At 43.8% G+C, this 23,745-nt stretch overlaps 1 protein-coding gene across 2 annotated transcripts in view; it reads right to left on the minus strand.

Moving 5' to 3' along the window:
* The window catches only part of Il1rl1 (interleukin 1 receptor like 1), a 62,231-nt gene that overhangs the window by 35,439 nt on the left and 3,047 nt on the right, over positions 1–23,745 (minus strand). The window contains exon 1 of one of the 2 annotated variants that reach the window (XM_050134787.1): positions 13,815–13,952. The exons of the other annotated variant lie outside the window; for it this stretch is intronic. The gene's annotated coding sequence lies outside the window, so the exon portion shown is untranslated. Of the gene's footprint in view, positions 1–13,814; positions 13,953–23,745 lie in introns of those variants that run through there. 2 annotated transcript variants of the gene reach the window in all.

A 23,745-nucleotide genomic window follows, 5' to 3' on the forward strand; every position in this document is an offset into this window, starting at 1 on the left:
ATTTTAGACTCTTACTAAATATTTTTATCTACCAAACCAATAAAAACCAGAAGGACTTCATGTCCAGCTTCTGAGCAAATGAACTAATTTCCCAGGTTCTATACTTGGTTAGAAGGAGAAATTAAAGAGGATTTCTGAGGTTCCATCACTGTGCCCTTCCCCTGAGCCTAGAAGCCCCCACTAAGAGTGTCTCTGCGTCCAACACACCTCTTGTCACGTGAGGTCAAAGGCCAGCATCAGACAGCAGTTTACCGAAACTATGTATCAGCTGATATGTTCCAGATAAGATAAGATTCTTGGTAGCTGGTGAGGAGGGTTAGATCGGTTAGGGCACCGTTTGTGGCAGAAGTCAAAGTGGAGGGAACTAAGGGGCAAACAGGAAAGGAAGGATTGACTTGAAAACATCCATCCCTAACGCCTTCAAGCCCCAGGCACAGACTCTGGATTCCTAAGACAGTGGGATGGGGCTTGCCCAAAGCCACATAGCTGCTTCATGAGAAACTCAGACACAGTCCAGAGATAAGAAGGGACCTTTACAAAAAGTTGTTCATTTCCCTCCTAGAACCACTATTTCACCCACAAGACTTCTGTCCAGCCTTTGGGAAAATCACATCAATTCTAAATAAGCCTTGGGTACCTGATCTGCAGGAAGATACATGTTTTTGAGTGGCGTGAATACAACGCACTGTGACAAACACTAGCAATGTTGGGCAATAACAGATCCCTTAATGTAAGAAATTAATTCCAAATGTCTGTATGCTAAGCATTCCAAAACATAGATTATAGAGTCAAGGTAGTGACTACCTAGTGTTCCTCCAGAGAAGACAAAAAAGGAACGTTGAAAAATACGCAGTTTTGATCTTGGTTGTCAGCTTGATTGGATTACTAAGAAATGACCAGATCAGGGAAGCTCAGCTCTGGCTGTATTTGTGATGGCCTTCCTAGCAATAGCAAAATGAGAAGGGCTTCTGGCTCATTGATAATTAACTCCTGGGTCCATTCATAGTATGATGGCCTTATTGGGAAGACGGTAAAAACTCACATACAGTATCTTTGGTGGAAGTAGATCCTTGGGGTATGTCTTTGCAGCTACTTCTTGCCTGAGCCCTTTCCTGTTCCCCCCTCTGTGTCCTACAATGAAGCAAAGTAGCATCTCTGCCACATACCCTGGTCACCATGATTTTCTGCCCAAGTACATGGGTCCAAACATCCTTGCATTGAACCCTTGAACCATGAGACAAAGTTGGTCTTTGCTCTTTTATATTATTTAGGGAGATGCAGAAGCAATGAACGCATGAAAGTTGAACAGGCATTTAGTGGTAGAAATGCAGATGGTAGTTTTAAGGAAAAGATCCCCTGGTATACAGGGGGCCACAATAGCACATGAATTGTAACTCTGGCCAGGCATAGGGTAACTTCTCATTCAGCAGGCAAGATCTCTATCCTAGTCGGGGAGCTACACAAGAATCACATCTTGAACTGAACCCTGTTACATACTGACTTTTTTAGGCCAGTTTCAACCACAATAATAAGGGCCACAGTTCAAAGGAATGAGGAGCAACGAGTTAGCAGGAACTGGAAGTCCGAGTGCCTTCACGATCCAGCTCCACCTACGGTTCTACAAGCACTCGCCTACCCAGGCGGTCTTATCTGAGAGACAAGAGTTAGACTGAAATCTTGTTTCAGCCAATTGCTTTGGGCTCTCTCAGTCCACACTAATGCACAAGGCATCACATAAGCACAGTGACTGGAGGTTGCTGATCAGGACTGACAAAGTGAAGTCGTTTCCCCAGCAACTGTCTAGACTCTTCTGCCTCTTTCTGTGTGTTAGAGGAAAGGACATAATTGGGACTTAGGAGCGGGAAAGAAGAAGCTATTCCATAGTGTCTCATTCTTTTTTTCCAACTACTCTGAGGGTTTGTTATTGTTTTGTTTTGTTTTGCTTTGCTTTGTTGGAGATGGATTTTGCTATGTCCTTCGGTCTTCAAATTCAAGAACCACCTTCCTCAGCTTCCTGGGTGCTGAGGTTACAGGCAAGTTCCTCCGGGACAGACACAAGCTATCTTTGTGAGCACTTGGTTTTTGTGGAAACTTTGCAAGACAGCCTTATAGGCCATGCTGCTTCTGTTTCTAACACCCAAGGCATGCAGAGAGGTGGTCTGCACCCTCGTTTTGCTTGTTCTGTGCTGACATCATGATCCTAAGGTCATGTGGTGTTCAAGAGATCGGTGAATACCTGTAAGATAGTAGTCAGTATCCTAACACAGTAGAGGGGGCTTTGCCAACTCCGGACATTGGGTAGATTTCAAAAGGATTCATTAACAAAGTCTGAAAATGTGCTAAAATAAGCGGCATGGGAAACTACCATGCATGCTTTTTACAGTTTGCCAATAAAGTTATCTTGTTATTTTTTTAACTGGTTTTATTTTTATTCAAGTGCGCGAACCTGCATGAGTTTAGATGCATCATGAGGAGGGACCTTCAGAGGCCAGAGAGGGCGTTGAATCCCTCATGGAAGTGGAGTTACAGGAGCTTATGAGCCACCCCATGTGGGGCGGGGCTCAACCTTAGACCCAGGGCTAGAAAAGCAACAGGTGAACCAGCTCACAACCCCAGAATGACCCTGTTTTGTAACAACAACAACAACAAAAACAAATCAAGAAAAATCCATTCCCGGCCCCTTCAAATTGTCCCCTTTTAACGCGTAATTAGATTTGCAATTTTAAGTAAAAGCCTTACTAAATTTTTATACAATTTCTAAACCTGTCTGTAACATTGACATTCCTAAGAAAAAGTAACTTTGTGAGAATTAATCTATTACCTAGGAGGGTCTTGGTCGAAGTACTTAAGAAGGAAACGTAGATACATTAAATGAATAATTAGATTTAAATTAGTTAGAGATGTTTGGCCTGATAAATTTGTAATTGAGATAGTCATGTGTTATAAGTTTTTAAATGTGATGGACCTACGATTGCCATATTATTATTATTATTATTATATTGCCATATATAATTGTTGCTTGTTTGTTTGTTTTTCAAGACAGAGTTTCTCTGGGTAACAGTCCTGGCTGTCCTAGAACTCACTCCATAGAGCAGGCTGGCCTTGAACTCACAGAGATCTGCCTGCCTCTGTCTCAAGAGTGCTGGGATTAAAAGTGTGCACCACCACTGCCTGGCTGCAAGAGTATTTTAATCTGACTTTCTGCTTAAAAATTTAACTTCATTTCAAAAAGAACAAGCAAAAACAAAAAAAAGCAAAAAAAAAAAACCTTAATTTTTGAAAAATAGAAATATTAATGCTGAAACTAAGACAAATCCATGTTTCTACCTCTAGGTCTGTCCTAAAGGAACTTACAATTTTTATGTATTTTATGTATTTCTTTATATCTTTGTGTGTATGTGTGTTGTGTGCCTATGTATGTATGAATGTGCACCACATGTGTGCAGTAACTCTCAGAAATCAGAAAAGGGTGCAGACTCCATTGGAGCCTACAGTTAGTTGTGGACAAATACGTGGATACTGGAGATTGAACCGAGATCCTCTGGGAGAGGACCCAGTGCTCTTAACCTGTGAACCATCTCTGCAGCCCTTAAAGAAACTGAAAGCTAATCTTATTGAGCTAGTGGATAAGCACAGGGTTGGTCTGTCTGCTCCCCACTTCCCAACACTGTGAAGACAGAGTCAAACCTAACTGGCCAAGGCTCTGCCCGCCCTTCCGCTCTGACCATCAGTCACTCAGCTCCTGTGAAGCCTCTAACCTGGGGAGGGGGCATGCACCGTATATTAGAGCAGAGACACTTAGTAGCCAGCAACGGGGGTCTGTTTTCATACTTAACCCTCCGAGGGAAAAGCTCGCCGCTTCTGTGGACAGGAAGTGCCTCTCCCTGATGATATCGCGTTGCACTTCCCACGCAGCACACACCGCAGGACTACTTCCCCTAAGAAGTCATTGGCTGACTTAGAATCCTGCAGCTCTAAAGCTCTGCAGCTGTGCAGCTGTGCGCTAAAGCCTGGGGACTGCTGTACCTCACGCCGCTCTGCAGGATGGCTTCCATCCACAGCTCGCCTCCACTCCCATGCCGGCTCTCGCCTCCTCCCCACTATCTTTTCCTCCCTTCCCCCATGCCGGCTCTCGCCTCCTCCCCACTATCTTTTCCTCCCTTCCCCCCCCATAGCTGTTATCACCCCCCCCACACACACACACACACTCCCACTCTCCAGCTGCAAACACTTGGTTCCCTTTCTTCAACCCCTTATCTCATTTCTTTCAAAGTTGATTAAAACAGCTGTCATTGCTCTCTGTCACACTTTCCCTCAACAAAAACAAAGTCATCTTTCTCAACATGAATTTAGACCTGTACCACAAATCTAGCTGGGCACATGAGATACAGAATAATACTTGAGATTATGATCTCCACGGAGCAAAAAAAAAAAAAAAAAAAAAATGCCGGGTGGGTTAGATATGGTGTTTCCTAAAGCAGGGTGACAAAGAATGTATCTGGAGAAGTTTTATTTTTATTTTTATTTATTTATTTAAGATTTCTGTCTCTTCCCCACCGCCACCTCCCATTTCCCTCTCCCTCCCCCAATCAAGTCCCCCTCCCTCGTCAGCCCAAAGAGCACTCAGGGTTCCCTGCCCTGTGGGAAGTCCAAGGACCACCCACCTCCATCCAGGTCTAGTAAGGTGAGCATCCAAACTGCCTAGGCTCCCACAAAACCAATAGGTGCAGTAGGATCAAAAGCCCATTGCCATTGTTCTTGAGGTCTCAGTAGTCCTCATTGTCCACTATGTTCAGCGAGACCAGTTTTAACCCAGGCTTTTTCAGATCCAGGCCAGCTGGCCTTGGTGAGTTCCCGATAGAACATCCCCATTGTCTCAGTGTGTGGGTGCACCCCTCGTGGTCCTGAGTTCCTTGCTCGTGCTCTCTCTCCTTCTGCTCCTGATTTGGACCTTGAGATTTCAGTCCGGTGCTCCAATATGGATCTCTGTCTCTGTCTCCTTTCATCGCCTGATGAAGGTTAATATTCAGGAGGATGCCTATATGTTTTTCTTTGGGTTCTCCTTCTTATTTAGCTTCTCTAAGAACCTGAATTATAGGCTCAATGTCCTTTATTTATGGCTAGAAACCAAATATGAGTGAGTACATCCCATGTTCCTCTTTTTGGGTCTGGCTTACCTCACTCAGGATAGTGTTTTCTATTTCCATCCATTTGCCTGCAAACTTCTGGAGAAGTTTTAACAAGTAAGTTATCAAATCCTAGGAAATAGAAGATACCAATAAGACTTGGTGCTCAGAAGAGAAGGCTGGTCCTGCAGCCCTAATTCTGCTACTTAGCAAAGGATTTTTCAGAATCTGGATCTGCAATATAAACATGAGGGACGTGCCTACAAGAGTGCAGAGAATTGACATCCTTTACAAAGATCACCTTGTAAAACTGGAATTGTGGGGCCGTAGGTGTGTGTGGCTACTACCTCACTGACATGAATATGCTTTGAAAGAAATCAAGACTGAAGAATGATACTGGTCTTTTAACAAATGGGTGCAGAAGGTGAGCTTTAGTCAGAACAACCTTTTCCTGTTCGAGACAACAGTCCCTCATCCCGCACAGAGCACAGGCTGTGCCTCCCTCTGTCATGTAATATGATTGGAAATAACCTAGGAACCTCACCAGCTCCTGAAAAACGGAGGTATGTCCCAGGACAAATGGTACTAAGAATTGTGATATCAGAATCCGTTCTCATTCACATCCCAGTATGGCAAAAGCAAAATGTAGCCACAGGAGGCTTCAGACTTCCCAGCCCCCATGTTTCTTTGAAGGAAACACCGAGCTAAACCAAGTTTCTTCAGAAACCCCAAAGGCCTCAGCCCACGGGTGCCCACTGGCGAGCAGAATCCTGTTCCCTCCTTGGACAGGCGTATATGAGGGTTCCGGACCTGAGAGGAGTCAGACACACCACAGATCGCGGTTTCTGGCATCAGTGAGCACAGGAGTTGCGTACTCTCCACTTTTGAAGGCATCTCATCTGAACAGAGGTAAACCGGAAGGGACTGTGGGACCTTCTTTGACGAAATAAAGTCTCCCCAGGATCCTGGCATCCCCTCCAGGGACTATCTACTTTGTGGCAACCGGTTTTCGAATCTCTCAGAATACCTGTGTCAAGGTGGGTCCTGGAGCCTCTGCAGGAAGGCAGAGACAGATGCACTTGTCTTGCTTGCCTCTCAGCGCCTCTACCCAATTGCATTGCCCCAGTTATCCCCATCGCCAGCCACCACGTCTGACTCTCCCTTGTTTTTCCTCTAGATGGGATGCTCATCCACCCTGACGCTGCCTTTCTTCCATCACGCTCAAGGCTCAGGTCATCCCTACTCTTGGGCAGACCAGCCTGCATCTGCTTCTGTGGGGCTGAAACAAACCCACATTTCCCTGCGCTTTTCAACTCGGTGGCCTCTTTACTTGTCTCTCCTTTTGTATAAGGCGCTTTGTTCTCATCGCTGAGGCTCAGGCCTCCGGACACTGCTCGGTACTGTGTCATAAATCCCTGAGTATATACTTTCAGTTCTTCAGCCTTCCTCCCTGCTCTTTACTAAGGTTTCTTGGTATCTGTTACCATATCCTCGAGACCCTCGGTCTTTTTCTGCTGCGTAATCTTACCCTGTCTTCCCGTCCCTTGGTATTTTTCGTCTGTGTACTTTCACTGCTGCTCCCCTAATCTAGTCACTTTCTCATGACAGATACTGTATTTTTTTAGTTAGGCAAATTTTCATTTACTTTTGGGGTTTATTTACTTCCGTTTTTGTTAGATACCTTCCATGAACCTTCACTGTCATTTCTTTAAACCGTCAACAGAATTAAAGTGCGTGTATACAACTTTTTGTCTCCTGATTGCATTATCTCTGTCACTCCTCGTGGTCCTCTGGACGCTCTTTGCCATGGTTGCACTGAGGTCTAGAGTGCTCTGCCCTGCTTCCCTTTATCCCACCCAGTGAGTGCCCCTACTCGGTTTTCCAAATAGTTACAGGAAGGGTCCTGCTCTAGTATCAGCTGCTCTCCCGTAGGTGCTGAGGGCTTTATCCGAATCACAGTATTCGCAAGATTATTGCTATATACAAATAGGAAAAGCTGTAAGCACTGAAAAAAAAAATGATCCAACCTGCTTTACTTCCTACTTCTCCTCTCCCTGAAACATTGTGTATGGAAAACATTATCATGTTTCCGTCCCAGTTGCTTCAATAAAAATCCGTGGTTCAAGTCTTGCCCAGTCACTTAGTAACTATAGAACCCTGGTCTAGTTATCTGTTCTCTATAAGCCTCTCTTCTTTCATTTGAAAAATAAGACTTATACCAGTACTTGTCCCATTGGGGTTTGATGAACAAGCTGAAGAGTGGAAGTCCCCATAACAGTGACTATCAGAACAGAACTAGCCTAGGAAGGTATTTAATAATATATCTTATTACTCCATGACAGTAATTTCCTCAAGAGGATATTTATAGCTGCCTCATCTTTCTGCCTTCCCCATTCCTCAAGCTACTAAATATAGTCCATTAGTTAAGAAATTCTTGTAAGGGCCTTTCCAGTTGACTGCTAAGGCTTGTTTACTCTCAGCTTTGTGTAACATGCACTACAACAAGAACATTACTGGGAACAACCCCAAAATAGCTGTGGCCTCTTCCCTGGTGATATTGACTGTCTATTATGGGAAACAGATGTCAATCAAATAAACAAACCAATAAACACCTACTATTGTTAGATAACAGTCCCCCAGAGATCCGGGTGTTAAAGGTTTGGTCACTAGTTGGCTGACAACGTTATGAGGAGACAGTGGAACCCTTTAAAAGGTGTGCACTGCAAGGAGGGAGTTTTATCATGGTGTACATGCCCCCGGGGGCAGCTGTGGGACCCTGATAAACTACCCATTCCTTACTTCGTTTCCCAGGAAAATGGCAGATGTGTGATTACATACTGACTCATGAGCTGTAACCAGTTGGTCTGTGGCTTATAAGAATGACTGGAAAATTGATGAGAAAGACATTTGGAGGAAAGCCACAAAGGTAGAGCTCTCCAAATAGTCAAAGGAGATAAAGTTACCGGTGTTTCATATAAATGCTATAAACCTCTTTCCCTGTCATTTCCAGGTGGACCTATGAACAAAACAGCCATGGTGGCAAGGGTGGAGGTTGTGCATAGAACCAACAACATGGTCTCCCACTCACCAAGGCTGACCAGGCTACAGCTATTGCTGAAGACCAGATCTGCCAACAGCAACTTAGCTACCAATACTTAGCTGCCAATACAGCACCATTTCACACAGTGCTTAGTCAGAAACCTGGTGTCGGGCTAACTAATTTGGCCCACTTTCGTCAAGGAAACTGTAATATTTTGTTCTCACTGATGCACTTATTCTGGGTCTGGCTCTTCCCTTTCTGTGTGTAATGCTTCAGCCAAAGCAGGCATCCGTGGACCTAACAGAACGCCTTATCCCCCATCCTGCTATCCCACACAGCATTGCTCCTGAAAATGAAATCTGTTTCACAAACAAAGAAGTGCAGCGGCGGGACCAAGCTCACAGACTCCACTGGCCATCCTAGAGCAGCTTGTCTGAAAGAATGGTGACAGGGACTTTTAAAGATATCATTACAGCACTCGCGTATGGCAAAAGACTGGAGGCCTGCGGCAGAGTCTCCAAAAGCCTATGGGTATTCCACATCAGCATCCTACGTATGGTACAGTTTGTCCTACAGCCAGGAGTGGAAATTAGAATGCACAACTCACCACACAATCCATGCTGACCCATGAGCAACAGTTAGGCATCCTGTTCCCATTGCTATATGCTTTGCTGGCCTATGTGTTTTTATTCCAAATGGGGAGCTTCTGTCAAGGACACAACAAGTATCCCATTGAACTAAAAGTCAAATTCAGACTTCCTCTAGTCACTTCAGGTTCTGGATACCCAAGAGTCAACCAGTGAAGAAAGGAGTTACATTGTTACCAGGAATGACTGATCCAAGCTACCACCAGGAAAGTGGACTGCTTCTCCCCAAAAGAATGTCTGGAGTGTAACAGATTCCTCCAGGTTTGGCCAATGCCCTGTGACTAAGATCCATGGAAAACTACAACAAACTGATCCAGGCAGGATGATAAATGTGCTAGACCCCTCAGGAATGAGTGTGGGAGTCACCAAGGTGGAGAACCAAGACCTGCTAAGGTGCTGGCAGGGGTGGAAGAAATACAAACTGGGCAGTAGAGGGTGTTATAAATGCCAGCTAAAGCTAGATGATCAATTACAGGAAGGTATATTTGTAATCACCATTTTTTGTGTGTGTGTCTGTGCTTTTGCACACATGCATTAAGCAAATGTGTGTTTTCTTTCCTCTATTTCTTCATCATGTAATGTGGCATCAATGGAGATATCAGTAGTTAACTGTTAGGAATCTATTTCCTCAAGAGCGGTCTGGACCAGAGAGATAGCTCAGTGGTTAACAATGCTCTCTGCTCTTGCAGAGGAGCCAAGTTCAGTTTCCGGTATCTACTATTCAGTGCAACCTGCAGCTCCAGTTCGGGGGGATCTAATGCCTCTTCTGACCTCCATGGGCTCCTGTACACAGGCGGGTGCATCCACAATACACACAGGCACATAATATACACAAAAAATAAATATTTTTAAAAGAAACTTTGCCATCTGTTTTGGAAGAGGAATCACACTTATGGAGGGAGGTTACAAGCAGTATTGTTATATTAGGCAGAATTATGACCTCATTATTTTTTTAATTTGAAAATTAAGCAAAACATATGGAAATGCTGTTGAGTGCCAAGCTGACATGGGGGTGGACTGGCAGTGGTTAATTTTAGTTGTTGTTTAACTGGGTATGGTATCTGGGCTGGTATTACCTGGAAGAGTTAGCTGAAAAGTGAAGACCCTTCCTCAGATGGGCAGCAGCTCCCAACAGATATGCAGAGGTCTGAGAGAAGAACTCTCTTTGATCCCCATGACCCAGTCCATGCTCTTGCCGTTCTTTGCCGGCTTCTTCAGTCTCCCAATAGAGACAGCAACCCATTGGCTCTCCAGAAATCCTCCAGGTCAGTGGTTCTCAACCTGTGACCCCATCCCTTTGGAGTCACAGTCAGACATTCTTCATAGCAGATATTTACATTATGATTCATAACAGCAACATTACAGTTATGAAGTAGCGATGAAATAATTTTGTGATTGGGGGTCAACACAAGGCGAGAAACTGCGTTAAAGTATCGCAGCGTTAGGAAGGTTGAGAACTGCTCTTCTAGGTCTTCAGCCCAGATCAGCACTGCTGAGTCAGCCATCTTTGTGGGTTCCTGAGTACCTCACCTCTCCAGACTATAGACAGTCATCATAAGACTACTCAGTGTACCACATAAGCCAATCGAATCCATCTTCTTTATCATATACATCATTTCTGTTGGTTCTATCTCGCTAGGAAACACCAACCACCGTGACTTTAATATCTTCTTCTCCAACATGCTCCCCACCACAATGTTCTCCCTAACCACAGCCCAAAAGCAATAGCACAAAGCAGTTATAGCTCAAATCCTTGGGCAATAATGGATCTTTCTTCCTTAGAAATTGAGGGTCCAAGTATTTGTTACAGAAACAGAATGCTGAATAACAAGAAGCCCCAACACGTAAAGATGTATGTATGATTCTTAATTCAATCCATTGTATATCCTTTCGCTAGATTAATACTACAAATGTTGAACACAAATCATTCTGTGTCTGTTAAAACCTTCAGAGAGAAGTATAAAATCCCTGTCACAGTGCCAAGAGTCACGCTGGAAATGCACAGGGGACTACAAAGGAAGACGACAGGGAAATGTGACCCTAAGTGTGTCGTCAAACTGGCCGCAGTGAGGAAGCCTGATTGGTCTGTTGGATTGTCATGAAAGGTGAGCAAGGGCCATGAGGAAAGCAGCTCACAAAGAAATCGTTATGGCAGAAAAGAGCAGAGTTGATTCAGAGACTTGGAAGGAAGCCAGAGTTGTTGGAGGACAGAGTAAAGGGTGGGGGCTGCGAGCCAAGGGTAGAGACACATCGGAGCGTCCTCGGGGTCACACTAAGAATTCTGATTCTGCCAAGTGGTGGTGGCACACACCTTTAATCTCCACAGTCAGGAAGCAGAGACAGGCAGATCTCTGTGAATTCAAGGCAACTGGACATCCAAGGTCCAAGCTAGTTCCAGGACATCCAAGGCTATACAAGTCTCAAAAGGTCAAAGGGGGGAAAACAATTCAGATCCTTAGTCAAGAGCACTGAGATGTACTCAGCAGTTTTAAGTAGAAAAGTTGCTCTTGTGGCTTAAAAATATGTAAAGACAAATGAGATATATCCATGTGTCAATTACTATTGCTGCATACCAAATCGCCCCCCAAATTCACCAGATTAAAGTAATGTTTTGCATTGTGCCAAAGGATTAAAACTTCCTGGGATGTAGGCAGGCATTCAGGGTGAGAATATAGAAGAAGAAAGTGAATGTCTTAGGGCCATTGCATAAGGTTTAGAGCTTTAGCTGGGATGAATTAAAAACCAAGAGTGAACAGCTGGTTAAAGGGTAGAATCACTTTCTCGCTTGCTGTTTGTGTCTTGGTAACTCAACAGCTATAACTACAACCTTGGTTGTCTCTATGTTGTTCCTCTATGTGACTGGGTTGACATGATCCCCATGTGGGTAGTCCAGCAAACCAAGCCAGGCTTTGTGACCTTGTTCCAAAGACACACTGGGCTACTACAATAGTGCTTATTTGGCCAGCACACTTGCAATCTCTGAGATTCAAGAGAAATGGGCTGCAGACCTCACTACTCAGTGGAAAATGCATCAAAGAGCTTGGAGGGCGTTGTTTGAAATAATAAAATGACTGATAAAAATCAATTGTTGTGGGGATGGTAATAAGTGAGTGAGCCTTGAATGGAGATGGTGGTAGCAGAGTGTGGGAGAGGGCACTAGGGAAGTAAAAGCTGCAGGACTTTCTGATTAAGCTGATGGCAGAGAAAAGAAGGGTGGTAAGGATGGATTCCTGTGTTCCTTAAACAACAAAAAGGATGGGCATGCTTGGTGCTATGGAATGGGGAAGAGGGTCTGGTTTGTCTGTAACTGGTGGGGAGGATGATCTGAATTTGGCTTGAGCACTGTTGAACTGAAACATTTAAGACATCCAAGCAACAATCATACCACAAGGAAATGTGCTCAACTATGTCCATAGCAGCATTATTTGTAATAGCCAGAACCTGGAAACAACCTAAATGGTCCTCGACCAAAGAATGGATAAAGAAAATGTGGTACATTTACACAATGGTGTACTACATAGCAGAAAAAAATAATGATATCTTGCAACTTGCAGGCAAATGGATGGATCTAGAGAACATCATATTGAGTGAGGTAACCCAGACCCAGAAAGACAAATATAATATAATCTCACTCATACGTGGCTTTTAGACATAAAGCAAAGGAAAAACTAGCCTACAATTCACAACCCCAGAGAACCTAGACAACAATGACGACTCTAAGAGAGACGTACATGGATCTAATCTACATGGGAAGTAAAAAAAGACAAGATTTCCCGAGTAAATTGGGAGCATGGGGATCACGGGAGAAGGTAGAAGGGGAGGGGAGAGGAAGGGAGAGGAGCAGAGAAAATATATAGCTCAATGAAAACATTAAAAAAAAAGACAGCCAAGCAAAAAGTCTAGTAGTGGCTGAATATATTACTTCAAAAATTAGCATTATAGGTGTCAATGTGGAAATCGTTAACTGTTTAAAACTGTGTCAGAGAAAAATACAAAGTGAGAGGGGAAAAAAACATGCATAACATTTGGCCCAACTTTTTCAGTTACGGGGAAGCAAGCGAAGAGGAGATGTAGGCTAGAGGTGGCAGGAAGAGCAATGGGGGAGTTCATAGATAAGCAGGGTGTAACATTAGCTTTCACCTCAAGCCAAGCTAAAGACAGCTAAAGACGAGAAATCGGTGCCTTGTTGATGCTCAGCCAGAGAAGTCCGAGGATGGAGCACTGTGGGGTGATCGTGGCTTTGCTCCTTCAGGGGTATATAATAGGAAGTGAGATCTGGAGGAAGTCTGTGTGAGGGGGAAGTGCAGAGATACCTAACGCTTTCATCCCGTGATGCCCAGTGCTGAAAACAGAAATAAAGAGGAGAGGAGAGCACACGACTGCTCCTAGGGATGGTGGAGGAGAAAGATTTTACAGACATCTGGGAGAGTCCAGGGTGGACACAACCAGACTGACCAGGCCTTGTGGGAGAGGGGAAGGATAAGGGAGAGGGGAACCAGATGCAGCAGCCAGGAGGCTCAAGGTCCAAAAATATCTGGATTATATAAGGAAAACTATCCGGGGGATGGGTAGCCCAGTCCCTGGGCTGCAGTGTTCAGGGTAGAGGGCGAGGCATGGCAGCCATAGCCTGTACCAGGGAGGGATCCAGGGATGCAGGGAGAACCTGGAGCTCAGGTCCCCTTTGATATGTTAAGTAGGTGCCTCAGCCTTTTGTCCCGAGTTTGAGCCATAATAACCAGTGGTCCCAGCGTGGCCAAAGCCATGGAAGCGACTGTCTTCCTATTTTATTCACCCCACCTTCACTTAAGACTCTAACCCCGTTTTGCACTTTATAAATCTCTGCAACCAGATATTTCCCAGGCAACTTTGGTCCAGCTCATCTTCCGCTTACTTAACCTGTAGGTAAACCTCACATCTCCATCAGTTCAGCATCTGCTCTGCAGACCAGTTCCCTCCTCCTGCACATGCTCACTCACAGTCCCCAGGCGTGGCCACACTTACCTTGGGAGTTCACACCTGCCTGGAAGATGCTTTCCTGCGCTTTTCTTCACCCCAGGTATTGCTTCCTCTCCCCAAGTCTCCATTTCTGTCTCTGTTGAGCACCTCATGCACAGTTGCTTGCCGGAGCTAGCAAGTTAGCGCATCCCATGCTAACTGAAATCCTTCCTACACTCTTACCAGTGTTCTCGATTTCCAGTTCCCCATAGCTCAGAAGCTGATGTCATCTTCTCCTTCCTGTTGCCTCCCTGCTTCCTGACTCACCCACGCTGCTTCCCTTTCCTGTGAATCCACACAGGGAAGCTTCCTGCGTGTTCCTACCATTCTATAGTCTTAGTCGCCCATCCAATGTCACATATAATGCAATGCCAAAAGCCACAAGCAAGGCTCCTCCACAGTGCTTTCTCTATAACGAGTTCACATGTTACTGGACTGCAGAGTGGTAGGCTGCTTAAAATAGAAAGAGGAAGACTAAGGAAAACAAAGACTGACTGATAAAATCCCACGTGTAGCCAACTCTGATCACTTGGTCATGCTCTCTAGTTTGTCCCTAGAGCACAGGGCTGAGAGGACTTCAGGAACGCTTGGTTTAGAGCACCATGGTTGGTCAGCACCATTTGCAGTATGTTAGGAAGAATGACCGGAACCCCAAATAGTAGGCCAAGTTCATCCTTTCGTGACAGAATTGGATTATCAGTAGACCTATGGATTGATTACAAAAAAAAAGCCATGTCATCCATGCTAATTTCGAGAGTTCTATGAAGAACATTTTTTCTATATGTAATAATTAAAAAAATCGAAATTTTCCAAATTTTTCTAAAAAGTAATATGGTTAATATTTCCTTTTTATATATTATTATTTTGGTGTTCCTTTTCAGAGTTATTTCTGCTACAAAAAGCTCTTAAAAGGAGTACTCAAACCTTAAACATTTTAATCTTTATGAACCCATTGTCATTCACCAGTACTACCAATGCCTCGTCTGGTTGCTCCCGTGTGCTGCCCGATTTTATATGTGTTTGTTGACTTGGAGCATTGAAAGTCAATTTCAAGTCAAGTGACAAACATTGGTCTGTGTGACATTCAAGTTTGGGAACTGCACTGCTTGGTTTTAATCTTCCATTGAGCTGTTCATGTAGAGACCAACTATTCATCTCCCTCTAAAAGCTTTAGACCCAAAAGTTGAAGTTTCTATTACCCATGAAATGTTTCAGTGTACCATGCCAATGCTACTTTACATAATATCCCAGCTGTTTTCTTATCTGTTTTTAAATTAAATTTTTCCTGAACATAAAACGACACATACAATATATGAAAATAAAAAGTGGATGTAAACCGTGGCATAAAACACAACATAAGGACTTCATATCAAAGAGGATATAAAATCATAATGATCTGACACATGGTAGTGATTGTTTGAAAGACTTGATCACGAGGTGGGTTCTTCCACCAAGCCTCTGCCTCTGCTAAGGGTCAAAAGTTTGTTACTCAACCTTGAAGAAGACCTAATATGGTGAGATCCCAGACTGTGACACAACCATCTCTCCACTAGATAGGATCTAGAAATGACTTCCACCCCCCACGCACAGTGAGTTTATGCTTGGAAGCAGGCTTGGGGTATCATTATTAGCATCAGGCTAGTTCCCATTAGACCACATCCGCCTTGGACCTTCGACTTTATATCCTGCCCTGCCCAGTTCCTTCCTGAAGAGGAAGGCCTCCTCTCTCCCCACGCATCATACCATAGGTCTAGGATGCACTTCACACTGTCGCCCACCCCTCTAGCTCCGGATATTGCTTTCCACACATCCATGAAGTATTGAAGCGGATGATATCTTGGAGAACCAAACCAGGACCTCGGAATTCAAATTCTTTTTGAGCTTAATTACACGTGCCTTGACCTTGAGCTTGACCCCCACCCATTATTGGATCATTTGGACCTTTGTCTTAATCATTCCCTAACAGAACTGCTCCTATATAGCCTTGTGGCTCATCTCAGTAGGCTCAAGGTACCAGTATTCTTTGGTTTCTGGCTAGCAAGTCAAGAAGCACCTGCTGTCAGTCAAAAGAGACATAATCAATTTTCATAAGAAGCCTGGATCAGAGAACAAAAAGCAGAAACTCCTGCCTCCGTCCTTAAACACCAGCCTGAAATTCTAAACCCCTCCCTGATACATAGGCTTAATTAGACACACAAGGGGTTTAAGGAAGAGTGTAGTAGCCCCACCTCTTCAGTAAGGAGCTCTTCATCCAGTATCATAAGTAACAGGAATCTCTGTGGGATTCAAGAAGAAGCAGAGATGAGGACTCCACAGCCCTCAACAACTAGCTTTCTTAACTCACCAGGCTTAATAGCCCAGACTCTTACTGCCTTAGCTATGATTGTCCTTCCTGGGAGAGGAAGTCATACTCCTGACTTTGAGGCCAGAGAAGCTCCTGCTACACCCCTGTTCCAAAAGAGAAGAATCCAGATTTGTTCCACAAATGGCTCAACCAGGGATCGGCACCAGAGAAATCAAATACATCCCTACAACTGAGACAGCCCCCATCCCTTTCTAACCTCCAATGGTGCCCATTTGCAAACTACAATAAACCAAAAGAAACTGAGCAACAAACCCATTGACAATAAAATACTATCCTATTCTCCCGACCGTCCAACTTCAATTTCTTACATCATTAAAATATGAAGGAAAAATGAAAGTTGAGGGTAAATTAAAATTTCAAGTGACTTAAAGACCAATGTTATCCTCGGTCCATCTTAGCACTACTAAGATCATTTCCTGCAATCCCAGTCGTTGCTCATTTTTTCCCCCAAATGTCCCAAGCATTACATCATTAAACCCACTTATTTCCAGAGAAGTTAAAAAAAAAAAGTTAAAAAGCTATTTCCCAGTCAAACCCAGATGTTAGTTACAGTAGTTGTATATATAAGTTACCAAAAACACCAAATGGCTGAATGCTCTACCACAACACCAACGTGGCATGCAGTATTAGGTGACTCCGAACCAATCCACCGGATGGTCACAAAGAGGCCAATATAGACATTATAAACAGTTCATATATACTGCGGATTTGAAGCCAGCCCAACTATGTATTCTCTCCATGGGTCGGGCTATTGCTTAGGTACACCAGACAGCACTTGATGCTACTTAAGCAGTTACATCACTACCAACAACAGAGAGCACAAGAATGCAAATAAAGTAAAACAAGGTGGGCGTGAGAAGTTGATTGCTCCATAAAGCTGAAACAAGGCTCGGGAACTTCCTGGACCTAGGCTGAGAATGTGTGTACAGTGATCAGCTCAGACAGCTGCTTGTACTCTTTGTCCACGCACAGCCATAGAGAGCCCTGATTTGAGGGTCATAATAAAATTTACATGCTTGTAAACGTGGGAGCCATGAATGAAGAGAATCAGCTGGAAGCTCCCAGAGTCAGGGGCCCCCACATTCCAGACGACGCCTTCAAAAGCCCCGGAGAATTGCTCACTTGAGAGAAGGAGTGTGGAAAGAAAAAGGTAAGAAATGGTGACCCTATTCTCTGTCATCAGCCTCTGAGCTTCCCTTAAGGAAGAAGTCGTTTCTAAGACGGTGATTGTGATAAGGCACTTAACCACAATCGGGAAGGGAAAATAAATCCAAATTTGTACCCTACCTTTGACCTCGAAGACCTTTTAATAAAAACTCGTTAGTCATGGAGATCATAAACTATGTCAATCAAACACAACAACAACAACAAAAACTGCTAACCAAGTGACCATAGAGACACTGGCGAGACCAAGACTTTGTGGAGACAGCATGGCCTGTGTATGTGGACCCCCAGGGAATCCCCACATCATAGGTATCAACTTTAAACTTCTTCTGAAATTACCCTTTCTAAAACCAGTAGGCTGTGTGACCTGCCAGTGTCTCAAAGTGCCGTTGTCTGCTCCCCAAGCCAGGAATCAAGGGGCAAAGCCTAGCATCACCAGAGTGAGAGACTTGGGGGCAGGAACCCATCCATTCTTTTCTTTCTTCTGCGGGTAGTTATAAGCTGCCAGAGGGCACCAGGCTGTCCGCTCCATCACAGCAGAGGGTGGATATGGGAGACAAGAGCAGACAGCTTAGAAAGAGGTCCTCTGTGCCTCTTTATGATAGGAAAGGAGGACTTCCTGTTGGAAGACGACTGTTGGGTGTCAGTGTCTGCACACAAGGTCCTGCTCAGAGGAGTGTTCTCTGCCTTGCAGCCTTATATTGTTCTAGACCACCAAATGTGTAATTTCTGGTAAAGATTGGTTTCAAGAACCCAGCCTGTGGGCTCCGCCCCTGGAGGCAGTTGTTCTTTTATCCCCGAACAGATAAAGAGTTTGCTGACATTATCACATAATAAATCAACTATCTTTTGGGGTCAAACAAAAGTAACATACAAAAGGAAATACACATTAGCAAGAAACCCTAAAGGAAATCATAAGAGATCTGCACTGTTTCCTAGAATGTCATTAGCCTGGAGACTAAGAAAAAAAAACTGCACTTGTTAAACAAAGTCAAAATCAATAAATAAGGTGGGCGACATTGCTCACTTGGTAGAGTGCTTGCCTTTCCTGTACAAGGACCTGAGCCAGATCTCCAGAACCCATGAAAAAAAAATGAAAACTGGTTTGCTGGCAAAGACTTATAATTCTAGAACTTGAAACACCTAGAGTCCTGGCACTCGTGAATAGCCAATTTAACCAGTTAATTGGCTACAGGCTAATGAGAAATCCCATCTCAAAAAATAAATAAATAAATAAATAAAGATGCCCTGATGAAAGACACCTGAGTTTGTGCTCAGCCTTTCACACGCATGTTGATACATACAGCTACCCCCATACCCACCAACACACAAGCATGCATACAAATAAACACACATAAACAAATAAATAAGTGCTGGATAGCTTTGGAAAATGGGTTATGGCCCTGTGGTCAGTAGAGACATAGAGACCATGACAAGTTATTTTTCTTTTTAAGTAATGTAGGTTTCATGAGTATGCTGGGTTTTTTTTTTTTTTTTAAAGGCAGGCTTTATAGGAGTGAAATTTGTTAAAGGGGAAGATCAATTTTTTAAGAGGTAAAGGAGGATACATCATACCTAACTGATTAGGACCTTGGTGCCCAAGACAGTGAAGAAAGAGAGAAACAAAGATCCAAGAAAGTCTTGAGCAGACTACCAAGCAAAGACCACAGCACCAAGAACAGCAGGGACTCTCTCCTTAACCAAAGATGGATTCAGCACACCATGCCTAGGCAATGTCTGCTTCAAGGTATAGCAGGTGACTATGGTACCTACAGCAATCCTGCACCAAAGGGGCTAGATAGAATCAGAATTTCTAAGTTCCTCCACTAGGCTCCATGGTCTCTGAGACTGCAGAATTGGTCACGTACTCTGAACATGCCCAGAAGCTGTGAATGAAGATTTCCAAAGTCCCTAGGAGGGAGAAACAAAGCCCCAAGTGGCGAAGAGAAGATCCGGCCCTGAACCACAAAGATGAGAGTGTTGCCTTTGAGAATGTATATTTAGCAAAAGCCCAAAGGAGGTGACTATGTTAAACATTATAGAATTTTCTTAAAATACAAAACATAATAACAACAAAGTATGGAATGAACTTTTATAAAAGGAAGCATAACTGTTGATTCCTCTAAGTACAGCAATGACAGGGAACATGTACACTAACGATGAGACACAGACCTCGAGTCCCATCCGTTCCACCTTACTTGAAACAGATAAATGTACAATATTGGTATGGATTCATTTTAGTACAGGCGGCTTTTATGACGCTAGTTGGAAAATCACTTAGAGAAGTTGAGCTCATGCACCAATGACTGAAATTCTGTCACTGTCCATAAGAATGGAGCAAAGTCTTTGGAGGACCAAATGGCCTCTTGAAAAGCTAGAGATAGAGCATGAATGTGCCAATAATACGAACACCCTGGATGAAGCACCTGTTAGCTCTGCCCAGACTGGCACTGGTGTTTCTGGGGTTGTTTTAGTGACCCCAAGGTAGCTGTTTTACCTATGCAGATCAAGACATTTTAGTTAGTTAGTTAGATAGATAGATAAATATTTTTTTTTTTTTCTTTTCAGATCTGCTATTCTTTAGGCTGCCCACAGCTATGCAGATTCCATTACATCATCTTTCAGTTCTCTGACCCAACTCTGAGTTAACCTGCAAGAAGAGAATCTCCTGCAGATGAAAACAGGAAATGTCATCTAAGGGAACTTGAGCTCTTGGCTGCACACTCAACAGAGCTAGCAAGACAGTCAGCCAGATGACCTGTGCCAAAACCTCACCAGGGCTTACCAGAGGTGTCATCTCTGATGAGTTATTCAACTCTCTAAACCTCTGTTTCCTTATCTGTAAAATGGACATCACCATTATAGTTTTGCAAGATTATCATAATGATACTTGAAGAAATGCATGCAAAATGTTTGGTCCACAGTGAAAAATAGCACCAGTAGGATCTACCCTTTTGAACGCAACAGGAACATTGTTAATCCTGCGATGTTTTCAATAACTCTTTATCCAAATACCTGCAGCCAAATAATTTATGAAGTATAGATGCTTCTTTAGCTCAGTTTTTGGAGGTCCAAGGGAATGTATAACACTGGTGTCTACAGAAGAGGGACTCGAGGGAGGTGCCAGTCTCTCTTACAACTGCCTGTGCCGATAACAAGAATCTCATCCCACAAGATTTAGAACTCCCTTGAGAAAACACTGATCATTTCAAAAGATCTAATCAACCCTCTTAAAGGCACCACCACCTCAATACCACCACGGAATGAAATTGTTTGAATAGTTTTGGTGGGGACCAACTCAAGCTATAGCATAACTTCTCCTATAGAACAAACAGACCTAGAAAGTTGGGGAAGTCATAAACTCTCAAATCTACAGTTTGAATTCCCAGAACAGCACAACCAAATGGGAACAAATGTTCAAATACATGGGCCAAAGGGAAATACGTCACATTCAAAGGACACAATAAACTGATTTTGCAGGGCCATCCAATTCCACTAAGGAGAATTCCCTTTTGCAAGAGGCTCAACATACCTTCAGCTTCATTCCAAGCCCTCTCTGCAGGAATCTTACACCTGCATCAGATGACTGAACCAACCATGGTGGGCAATGGGCTCTCCTTTGTGCACAGCACCTTGTCACTGGCAGGACTGTTTGTCAAACTGAGAACACCAGGAACAGAACTGCAAAGCTCTGTCTCCAGAGCAGAAAGCAAATGGGTCATGAAACACTGAACTGTCTTCATTTTACATTTGCCAAAGCTAGTTCACACTCAACAAGTAGAGCGAGTTTCCGAGATTTATTAATGGCCGATACTTGAAATATATTGGTTGAAAGTAGCCTGAGAAAGCCGGGCGATGGTGGCGCACGCCTTTAATCCCAGCACTCGGGAGGCAGGAGGATCTCTGTGAGTTCGAGACCAGCCTGGTCTAGGTCTACAGAGCTAGTTCCAGGACAGGCTCCAAAGCCACAGCGAAACCCTGTCTCGAAAAACCAAAAAAAAAAAAAAAGTAGCCTGAGAATTAATACTGATGAAAGACAAGAGTACAGACTTCTTCCTGTGCCAATCATAAATTTTGATGGGTAGCAAGAGTCTTTCTAGAAACTGAGGGAATGGGATGACTGGTTTCAGCAAATGGGCTTTAACATTGATGATGAACAGGTGTCAGAAATTAGTACCATAAAGTATACTTGGCATGCTAAACACTTGCAGTGAAAAGGAACTACCTTAGTAGTGTCGAGACTACCTTAGGATCCGGGTGTGCAGACCGCTCTAATCTCATCTTGCTTCTCTCCCATCCCATTCTCCAAGCACATGGAGCAGTTGCCTCTGAATTACTTGCTGTAATGTATGACATTCTGGAAGAGAGGGAGGGGTGCAGGGAGAAAGAGAGTGAAAGAGGAAGAGAAGAGATATGAAGGGAGGGAAGGGGACAGATAGAGAGAGGAAGGAAAAAGAGAGAGGGAGAAAAACAGAAGAAAAAGGAAAAGGGAGAGAACTTTAAAATCGTATCTTTCATGAAAACCAGGAATGCTGAATGACCAGACAGGTCTAGTCTAAACTTCAATCCTATTCATTTCCTCCTGAATAATTCCCTGTATTTCTAAATTGCCTAAATTGTATTTCTCTCTTGCCTAGCCTTTGGGTAAGAGGAGTGAACGGTTAGTGGTTAAGGAGCGTAGAGGGTCTGTCTAAAGGGCCCCGGCCTTCTCTGTGCTGTCTGTATTAGTTCCCATCTGGAATTGGTAGAGGGACTGTGGTTTTCTGCTGTTATGGTTCACAGCAACCTTCTCTTCCTTGTTCTGGGACTTTTGGGAGGAGTAATTTAGTCCTCTCTGCCACACTTCTGGGAACACCATGATTGCTGTTGGTCTACAGATGCTCAATGCCAGTGCTTTGGTCTACACTGACTATTACAGCAGGCATGTTCATACTTTGACTCTGGTTGCTTTCCACTGCTGTGGGGTAAAAAAAGGCTGACCAAGACCAATGACCAACTTGGGGGAAAAATTGTTTTATTTGGCTTCCAATTTCTAGTCCATCCTGAAGGGAAGCCAGAGCAGGAACTCTAGGTAGGTGCCTGGAGGCCAAATCTGAAGCAGGAGGAATGTTGCTTACTGACTTGCCCTACATGGCTCAATTAGCATTTTTAATATCCCAAATCACTTTGCACAAGGTGGTACTGCCGACAGTGGGAGGGGCCACCCTCCCACATCAATCTTTAGTATAAACTAGATTTAAGGAAAGTGGGAGAATAATTTAAAATACCAAGTACACAATACTGTCTGAGACCCATGGTCAGGGAGCTCCCAGGTTCCAGGGGAGAACCTACTAACAGCTCTCAGAACTCATCAGAGACGTTTCTTTGTGCAGTAAACAGTGGTTAATGCAGAAACACACAACTGGTCAGAATACAGAGAATAAGTGTCTGTGGAATGTTCAGCCACAAATGATACATCTCAATGATCCCCGTTCCACATCCTGGCCTTGAAGTGAGCAATTCTGTGGGATGGCACACTCCTGCAATGATCGACTGTCGCATACCTAAAGAAATGGGGACTAATAGCTCCATCCATTTGCCTGCAAAATTCAAGATGTCATTATTTTTTTCTGCTGTGGTATACACCATTATGTAAATGTACCACATTTTCTTTATCCATTCTTCAGTCAAGGGGCATTTAGGTTATTTCCAGGTTCTGGCTAGGACAAACAATGCTGCTATGAACATAGTTGAGCACATGTCCTTGTGGCATGATTGAGCATCCTTTGGCTATATACCCAAAAGTGGTATTACTAGGTCTTGAGGAAGGTTGTTTCCTAATTTTCTGAGAAATCACCACAATGACATCCAAAGGAGTTGTACCAGCTTACACTACCACCAGCAATGCAGGAGTGTTCTCTTTTCCCCACAACCTCTCCAGCATAAATTGTCATCAGTGTTTTGGATCTTGGCCATTCTTACAGGCATAAAATGGAATCTCAGAGTTGTTTTGATTTGCGTTTCTCTGACAACTAAATCCTCAGAAGAGACCTAACACTGTAACTCATTTGCCTAGCATGGGCAAGACCCTAAGTTTAATGCTCACAGAAAGAGAAAGAGGGGGAAGGAGAGAGGGGGATAGAGTAAGGGAAAGGAGGAGGAAAGGAAAGAAGAGGAAAGAAAAAGGAGAAGAAAGTCTGTTTCCAGCGGCCATGGTTTGACAGCCCTCATCCGCCATGCTCAGATGAAAACACTGATTCCTTGAGCCAAACTAAATTCCTCCCACCTTAAATTGGTCCTGTAGGTATTATATCACGATAGCAGAAAAACAACTAACATGTGTGTATAACCATAGGTGTGCATGTATGTACAATCCCATGACCTCCTTTGTGTACCTCTAGTCCACAAAGTTGTTACTAGAACCCGCTT

This window comes from Alexandromys fortis, unplaced genomic scaffold (assembly GCF_014885135.2).
Source record: "Alexandromys fortis isolate MF-2015 unplaced genomic scaffold, M_Fortis_MF-2015_v1.1 scaffold_20, whole genome shotgun sequence".
In the NCBI taxonomy this organism is placed as follows: domain Eukaryota; kingdom Metazoa; phylum Chordata; class Mammalia; order Rodentia; family Cricetidae; genus Alexandromys; species Alexandromys fortis.